This window comes from Miscanthus floridulus, chromosome 8 (genome assembly GCF_019320115.1).
Source record: "Miscanthus floridulus cultivar M001 chromosome 8, ASM1932011v1, whole genome shotgun sequence".
NCBI classification, from domain to species: Eukaryota; Viridiplantae; Streptophyta; class Magnoliopsida; order Poales; family Poaceae; genus Miscanthus; species Miscanthus floridulus.
Window position 1 is genome coordinate 149,008,293 of NC_089587.1, and position 9,875 is coordinate 149,018,167.

The 9,875-nt window shown below is 44.1% G+C and overlaps 1 pseudogene; it reads left to right on the top strand.

The window, feature by feature from the left end:
* Window positions 1-327: 327 nt before the first annotated feature.
* LOC136470000 (rubisco accumulation factor 1, chloroplastic-like) lies at window positions 328-1,682 on the top strand (annotated as a pseudogene).
* The last annotated feature ends 8,193 nt before the right edge of the window (window positions 1,683-9,875 follow it).

Sequence of the window (9,875 nt, forward strand, 5' to 3'; positions counted from 1 at the left end):
AGATCATACGCCGTCCGATGTTTGATCTAATGGGCAGCGTCGCGCATGTTGCATGCCGCTGCTTGGTTTCGGTTGCCGCCCTATCTTTCCGCTAACCGAAGCACTCCATCACGCATGCAAAACAGTTGACCTAGGACACGTGGATGGCAGCAAATCAGTGCTTATATTTTTGGGAGAATTCCGTATTTGGCACCGAAATAAATCACTCTTCCGTATTTGGCACCGGAAATTTTGAACTTCCTTATCAAGCATCAACATGAAAATTCCTTCCGTATATGGCACTTCTGTCCATTTTAATCATCCATCCATTTGTTGACTTCCTTAACCATGTCAGTTTTTCTTAATAAGTACCAAAATGTTGTCACTCCCCCCCCCCCCCGCGCATCCACCACCGCGCCGCGCCACCAGCGCACGCCCCACGCCGTCACCGCTGCTACTCCCGTGTGGTGCCGCCGTTGCGCCAGCCACATCGCCGTGAGCGCCATCCTGCTTCCAAGAGGTGGCATCACTAGCGGCGGGGGCGGGCTGGGCGACCAGAGGCTCTCCTTCACGCCACCCCTGATGGCGCCGCCGGGCTAGCTCTACCAGTCGTTCCACCCGCCGCCATCCCCTCTGCCGCTCAGCCTCCGCAACCTCGACCTCACCCAGCGCCTCTAGATCCTCCGTGACAGGATGGGCCTATGGCACGAGTACGCGCCCCTCATCTGCTCACTCTCCCGGGACGGCTTCAACCCGTCCTCCATCCAGGAGGCCATGGGCATCTCGGGCGTCGAGCAGAACTGCCTCGTCGTCGTGTCCTAGGTCCATGACTCGCTCCTCGACGACAAGGTCGCCGCGTTCCTTGCCGATCTGCTCTCGTACTTCAACTCCTACGGTGGGCCCAACCTCCTGTACGAGCTCCGCTTCCTGAACGCACGCCAGCGCGCCGATGCCGCCAGGCACGCCATCGACTACAGGCTCGAGCCCAAGGGCGTACGGGAGCTGGCTCGCGTCATGAAGGGCTTCCCGTGCTGGCGCGGGGAGGAAGGCTGGGAGGCCATCGGGAGGGACTCCCCCGCCGACTGCCTCGCCTACGCGCGGTTCCGCCAATCGCGGGAGGCCATCAACATGGAGGACTGCATCGCGGAGCTGGAATGCGTGTTGTAGGTGGTGGAGACCGAGTCCAGCAAGGCGCGTGTGGAGCTCGAGCTGGAGCGCGCCAGGAAGAAGGCGGCCGGGGAGGTGGAGGGGGAGGAGGAGGACCCTGCTGCCTCGCGGCCCGGCGTCATGGTGGTGCGGCTCCAGTACGGTGAGGTCGCCGAGGCGACCACCGTCTTCATGCTACCGGTGCTCAGGGAGACGGAAGGCGTCGCGGCCATGGAGTCGGCGCCAAGGCAGACCAAGACAGACGTGGACCTTGGCATTGTGTGGAGGTAGACAAGGCGTGGGTGCGGTGGGCTGTGGTGCCCGGGTGGGGCCCCATGACCGAGGCAGCGGACGACGCCGTCGTCATCGAGCTGGCCAATGGCCGGAGGCTGCTATGGCAGACGGCCGATGAGGAGCCAGTGCTGGTCATTGCCAACACTTGTTGCTGGAACATAGAAGGGTATATATGTTATTTTAGGTGGCACTTGACACCGTTACTGCATAAAATGGACGGAAATGCCATATACGGAAGGAATTTTTAAATTAATGCTAGATAAGGAAGTTCAAAATTTCTAGTGACAAATACAATAGAGTGATTTATTTAAGCGTCGAATACAAAATTCTCTCTATATTTTTTTGTGTGTGGTTAGAATAGTTTATGAATTGGTTATCATATGCGTTGTCTAAAATTTTACAAAACATAACAAAATTGTTAATTTTTATGTTTCATATTTACATCCCAAAATTAAATATTTTGTGGTATCACAGTTTTTATAGGTGAGAGGTAGAATACTTGGTTTTGTATAAGGAGTTATAAAGTAGACCAACATGGACAGTTTAGGATTATATAAACTTTTCTTTTTAAAAAAAATGATGCTCTATATTATAGTGCCTAGAGAGCACTGTTATAGAATTCATTTTTCACCAACGATATTTTTACCGCCAGTTTGGCCCCAACCGTTGGTGAAAGTAGGATGATTATCATGACCGGTTGATAACACGAACCAAGAGTATAGTCCATCATTACCACCGGTTCATAATACAAACTGGCATTGATAACCATAGTGATGTAGACAAGGCCCGATCATCTGATAGGTATGATAACTTTGATGGGTGGAGAACTTGACGTTCATGATCTAGGATTCGAACCAAGTTTGATTAGGACCCCCACAACCATTACACCACTGCTACGTTGGTTATCAACCACGCACAACGTGATTGACCTCGCCGAGAAGGCTTTTCTACAAGCGAATAGAGAATACAAGTAAAACGGATAAACGCAATCTGAAATTACAAATAAATATGAGGCTTATGATAACGAAAAGGAGTTTAAGCCTTTATTCGAAAGGACTAATTACCATAGGCGAACAAGATCAAGAACAGGGGCCCTGGTTTATTAGCAAAAGATCTCGGGAATACAATTACAGCAAACGATGTATGTTTCACTTGGAAAACAAGAACGCAACAAAATCCAAACCCTAAGAAGAGTGACGGATGCAAATTATAGACCATGGGACATCACCCCCCTGGACGCGTCCTCTAATGGGCTCTAAGACAATATACGGCCCAACGGACCAAAAGATGGTGTCGCAGCACCCTGGCAGATTCTAGACGCTGACTTGTTTCGACGATTCCCGTTGACTCAGGATGAGTTTTGACGTGAAACCAAAGCCATTGGTTAGCTTATCAAATTAGCCCTGGGCGTTGATTTTACCTGGGACTGCTCCTGGATTTTGAGGTGGACTCGAACTTGATTTGGGCCTCCACCTTAGTGACTCGAACCGGATGAGCTTCGGGCCTCCTTCTCGGTTAGGATACCCTCGCTAATCTCCTCATCCTCTATCTCCAAGCACGGTCATATGCATGGAGCTCATGTCCTCATCATCCTCCCTTTCTTTATGAAAAGTCGTCCTCAACGTCGATTTTGCTTGAAGTCGATCCTGCACAACATGAGGATAAACGAGGTTTTCAAAATAATGGGAATGGACAATGTTGTGAGAAAGAATATGACCACATGTCTAGGTTTGTAGCATGTCTTGTCCTACATACATGTAGTCTGCTTGATTGAAATACACACGATCTTTGCCAATACTATCCTACAAAAGATTAGTACTAACAAGAAACATATGCTCCCTTTCTTTGGATTCCACTTGTGTTTGAAAAGCAAAACTAGAGGAATATGGCATAACAACAGTGTTGATTTTACTGTCCTCTAGTTGATCATTACTTTGCACAACAAAAGGAGAATTCAGATTTGTACAAATATAAACTCGTTCCATCATATATTGTCCTTTGTTGTTATATTTGCCAAAACCATGATATGTATGTCTAGACAACCATAGAAAATCAACAAATGCATTAAGTTTCTCCTCCAAATAACTAACATTGCATAGACCATCAAATTCAATGTAACCCAAAGTATTTAAAGAAGATAAAAGTTTCAGCTCATCAACATCACTAGCATTATGAATAACATGTTTATTTTCAGCACAAATGTTCGATTCCAACACACATATAGCATGATCATTCATTAATGGTTGCATAGGTATAACACAAATTTCATCATGCAAGTCATCTTTGTCACAAGGAACATCAAGCAAAGCATCTTGTGACAAAGGTAAATCAAGGGAAGGTTCCACTAATATTTGCTCTATCATAGCATGATTCATGGAAGAATTCAGCACATCAAGAGAACTCTCACCTTTCATGAATTTAGCATCATGGACATTATCTTTGTTCTCATGTTCAGCATGAGTAATAGGTGATGGTTCTGAATTTTCATATAAGGCTGTGAGCACCTCATTTTCTTTCACGTCATCCTGGCTCTTTTGTACATTATCCTACAAAAGGTTAGACATAGCAGGAGGAATAACAAGAAATTGTTCTAGTTGTTGCACCTCATCATGAGTTAATTACAAGAGATGGATTAATAAATATTTCTCTCATAAGAATTTTCATATCGTTCCATATGTGAGGTTTATCTAAAGAATTTAAAGACTCCCACCAAGTTGATGTAGAATGTCTCAAGACACTAATTGTATTCTTAATCTTTCTCCATTCACACATATAACATTGCGCAAAAATATTATCTATTTTAGTTTCCCACTCAATGTACTCATCAACACCAATACCATCATAAGTAGGCGGGGAAGAAAGAATAGCACGACGTGTGGAAGGAGGTGCAACAACAATAGTGCATGGCTCATGCATCTTTGATGTCTCATATTGATGAGTGTTGTAACCTGTCATTGTTAGCATCAAACAAGAAAACACACAAATATATATTTTCCTATCGTCTACTAGGATGTGGTCAAGGAGTAAAGTCATACACTCTTAAGCGTCTTACCACGATCTTACAAGTGTTCTTAACAATGCAGCAGGCGGTGCAATCGACGGATGGTTGTGATACCATTGCAGCTTGAGTGTAACAGTTGTAAGGCGAACCAGTACTTGGTCGGAAGAAAGTGGTGTTTGGGAGGCTTAAAATATGGTAACAACGAATAGCAATAATTTAATTCAGAAATTACAAAACTGAAAAGTAGTCCCAAGCTAGTCTATATCGTCGGCCTAAGCTTGTCCTAGACTTAATTCAGGCAAGCAACAATACAAGGACTCAAAAGGATGTAAGCACCTCTGAATTTTTTCACACTTTTTTTCTCCTTTTCTTTTTCTTTATTTTTTCTTTCTCTTTTTTTATTAGGTGCAGCTCTTTTTTTTGTGCGCCATTTTGCCTTTTACTCTTTCCTTTTTTTAATTCTCAGAAAAGTGCCGCAGTAGATTAATACAAATCAATACATAAGCCAACTCGTGAGAAAAAAATAGTGATGAAGAACAATCGTGATTTAGGATAATGGCCTAGGCGTGGACACCCTGACAGATTCTCGGGTGATAATTTTTGTTCCCTTTTAATGCACCAAACAATTGGAAATTGGCCAAAGAAATATGTGATTGGACGAGCAACAAAAACTGTTGCTAGGAACTTTCCTTTTCCTTCTGATCGGCACAAGGACAATCTGAATTAGATAGATGCCCAAAAGGGTCACACCTAACTAGCAATAACTTGGACATATTTCTTTCCAAAGGAAACAAACACTGTGCAATTAATGCTTTCCTTTCTTTTTCAACTTGCGCAAGAATTAACATCCACCGAGCGTACTCGACAATAGACTTTCTATTTGCTGCTGTGAAAGACACCAATCAGGAGGACGCAAACTCACGCAACCCAAACAAAGAACAAGACCTAAGCACGACAAACTCAAAGACAAAACGAGGGACTAAAATTCAGAAAAGCAAACGGAATCTAAAAAAAATGCAGCGGCAGGCGGTAGGACAGGGAATATGTGGTGGTGTATATTTTTTTTGGCTTTTTGTGGACTATAGGTAATGCAAAAACAAATTTAGTCTAAAGGGAAAAACAGAGATATACCTAACGAGCAACTAGGTCTTTGATACCACTTGATGTAGACAAGGCCCGATCAAACGATAGGTATGATAACTTTGATTGGTGGAGAACTCGACGTTCATGATCTAGGCTTCGAACCAAGTTTGATTCGAACCCCCACAACCATTACACCACTGCTCCGTTGGTTATCAACCACGCACAACGCGACTGACCTCGCCGAGAAGGCTTTCCCACCAGCGAATCGAGAACACAAGCAAGAACGGATAAATGCAATCTGAAATTGCAAATAAATATGAGGCTTATGATAACAAAAAGGAGTTCAAGTCTTTATTCAAAAGGACTAATCGCCACAGGCGAACAAGATAAAAAACAGGGGCCCTGGTTTAACAGCAAACGATCTTGGCGATACAGTTGCAGCAAACGATGTCTGTTTCACTTAGAAAACAAGAACGCAACAAAACTCAAACCCTAAGGAGAGTGACGGATGCAAATTATATACCTTGGGACATCACCCCCTCTAGACGCGCCCCTAATGGGCTCTAAGACGATACACGGCCCAACAGATCAAAAGACGGTGACGCAGCACCCTAGCAGATTCTAGACGCTGACTTGTTTCGACGATTCCTGTTGACTCAGGACGAGTTTTGACGTGAAACCAAAGCCATTGGTTAGCTTATCAAATTAGCCCTGGGCGTTGATTTTACCCGGGACTGCTCCTGGATTCCGAGGTGGACTTGAACTTGATTTGGGCCTCCACCTTGGTGACTCGAACTGGATGAGCTTCGGGCCTCCTTCTTGGTTAGGACACCCTCGCTGATCTCCTCGTCCTCTATCTCCAAGCATGGTCGTATGCATGGAGCTCAGGTTCTGATCACATGGTGCAGCAGACTAAAACTAATACCTTTTCAAATCAAGTTTGTGAGGAATAACTGCCGCGAAGGGTTCTGCCTTGGCCCACAAAGCTAGCACCCGGGTCGTCCCCTCAACTGACGTGGTGCTAACTCCTAGGTCATGCAGAGGTTCACGGATTTGCAACTGACAAACCCCTCTCGCGTGAATTATACTTGCATGATCAATTGTAGAGTTGCATTCCATGAACTACTCATCAATACTCACATAATCGATATCATACCATTTATTAAATCGAAGTGCTTTACGTCACATTTATAATTATAAGTTACAAAGTACAAGGTGGAGTTTTCCCCAGCTATACTCCTAAAACCAGGATTCTTGTTCATTCCCACTTGGTTGCAAAACATCAGAGTAACTGCAACTTCGGGGGCTAAAGCTTTAACTTCACGGCCACCAAGTCTGAAGTACCTATAACAAGCAAACGGTAGTACCGTGAGCACGATTGTACTCAGAGGCCTTATTCCAACATAAATATTTGGTGGATACAAAGGAAATTAATAGGCATTTGTAATTTGTAAAAAGCATGGCGTATGTTAGAGGAATGATATGCTCATGATTATTTACCTAACTTATCAATTCATAAATGTTAAGGATGTACAGGTATTAAGTGATCAACATATCATCTCATCCACAAGTTCACTTACTCTCACTACACTGAACCTAGAAGAAAGAACAACCAAAGGACTCTGTCCGAAGACTTCAAACATTCGAAAAGATATGTGCAGAGGGGTACAATTGTACCCACAAGGAGACCACGGACGAACCTTCGTACCTGTGCTCAAGTAAGGGTTGCCTTGAGGTTCCGGCCTTTCCTCAATGTGGCCCCTTCCAACCTAAGAACGGTCCGGAGATGGGCCGAAGTACTCCTCGAGCTACCCCGTGCCACATCCCGAGATGAATCCACGTGATTGGCAAGTCACCACTAAGTACTCGGCTTACTGCTCCAAAAAGGTTCTGGTGCTCTCCAGAGAAGAATCAAAGAGCTACCAGACTCACCTTAAAAGGTCCAATGGTCACCAAAGAGACCCCATTGGAGAAAGGACCCTCCAACGGTTGGCACTGACTAGTCTCGATGGCTAGTTGATGTGGCATCATCGGAAAGCTCCAGTGGGGCACTAGAGGATTCTGGTGCTCACTTTAGAATAATAGTTCATGCATAATGGCTAGTTTGAGTGGTTGGGGCCATATATATGGCCTTGCTTGGCCATTAGGTTGTTACTAGAGTGCGCTGAAGTTGTGAGAGAGTAGAGGCTCATCATGTAGTGCTCTAGACACCAAAAGTGTTTAAGGAAATATTAGACTATTAGTGTAGTGCTTTGTGAAGTGTTTAGGCTAATTAGACCACCATATTGCCACTTTGCTCCAGACTTAGCATTAGTATCTAATTAGGTTTGCATACCTATTGCCATTTGGTGTTTGCACGCACAATGTTTTACACTATGGGCTAGTAATCTTGTGAATCACACCAACCACATTTGTGGTGTGTCCATCTTACTCGTACCATAGAGAACATGGCCGTTGCGTTTGAGTTGGAAGCTCGATAGTGAAGATGGTGGGTAGCGGTCTAGGAGAAGGCCACACAGAGACCCATTTGTGTGTGGGGAAGGCCCATGGGTTCAATGCCTAGTGATTAGTGGGGGTGCAATTAGTAGTGCTGATCGAGGGCTTCTGTGATTTTTTTGTGCCTTCTGAGTGAGACAGAGGGGTGCGCGCAATTGCTCGGAGGGTTACCGTATAGGACCCCTTTTCGTCCTATTGGGTAGACCCTTTCGCGAGATATGGATATTGATGCGTTTTAGTTGTTGATTGACTGATAATTGAGAAGAGATAAGTTTAGCTTTAATAGGCCCAATTCCATCGAAGGCGATAGGGCCTGGCCCTATATATAGATTTAGAGCAACTCCAAGAGACAGTATATTTGTATCTTGTAGTCAAACTTAGGATATTTTTAGAAGAAACGGGCTCCAACAGCTTTGTTATCCTGCGTTCCAAAATAAAAAAAAAAAGTCAACTATCTTGTACTTCTTGCTAGCCAGATAAGAGCATCTTCAAGAGCCTATTTATATCCTTTCTTATTATTGATAGAAATAGAGATTTTGATGAAGAAAAATGCTATCAAACAACTTCTTTAATTAGATATTCAAATATTGTCACCTCTATTCGGATTTCTCTAGCCAAGTAAAAAAACGAGGTTGGCCCTTAGAGTGCACATAATATATAAATAAGTCGTTAGAGAATAGAAAGATATATAAAGCTATTTTTATTTAATAGCTCTCCACATGATGATTTAAAAACGAGTTTAAGATAACTCTTAAAGATGCTCTAAAACCGTTGCACCTGCTCACTGTTACTTCTCGCGCGGCGGAGATTTTTCCCCGCGCGCCAGTACGTACCGCGTCACCCCTTGCCCCGTCTGGTCGTACTGCACTAGCTTGGCACTGCCGGCTAACCACGATCATAGCTGCCAACCGCAGGCAGATGCTGGCTGGTGGCAAGCTAGAGTGGAGTCGGCCGTGGCCTAATTCTAGTAGGAAGTACCCATTCAGTGGCCAACAGGCAGGGATAGCAGTCATACCCCGGTGCAGGTATCCATAGGTTTTTATACCTGATGGGTGTGAGTATGGACACGAAAACTCACTCGGGGGTATATGGTGGGTTGGGTACTCGAAAAGATGCGGGTAGGGTTCGTGTATGAAATTTCACTCGTGGATATCCGACGGCTAACCCACTATTTGAGAATTAATATGAATATGGCATTATGCATGTTTACTGACACATTTAACATATAATTTATACCGTATGCATAGCATGTCGAACTATATAAAGATAATATTTTTATGAATAACTATGTAAAATGATTGTGTGAGCTATTAACTTGTTTAGTTCTTGTATAAGTTATGTTGTGCTATTTGTACGAGCAGGAGAAAGACCATGCCATGAATTTATGATGTACTGTGGCTTCTAAGCTACTTCATATTGTCCTAGTGAACTCTGCAACTAAGATTGACATTTTTGTGTTGTTTAACTATAAATTTATTATTTTATATAATTATGATATTATTATTTGATTATACCCAATGGGTACCCATCATGCACAAGTTCTGGTATGAAATTTTATCCTGGGGAATGCTCATGGGCGGGTAAAATCTAGGGTCACAGACACGGGATTGCTTGTGGGTCCGAATTTTTTGATTTTTAGCCTTTTTAAAAAAAATATATTTATAAATATGCTTGTGTAGGTATGATTTCAAAATCTAGACTCTTAGCTCAGTGTCATCGTTGGTGGCGCCGAGCTTACACGTATCGGCGCCATAGGTTTTGGCGCCTAGGTCTTGGGCTCGACGCAGACGTGGCGATGACTTGGCAGGCAGCTTAGCGCCGAGGTGGTGTTTTAACCCAGCCCCCAACCTTTCTGCCCGAGCCTTCTTCCTCTTCT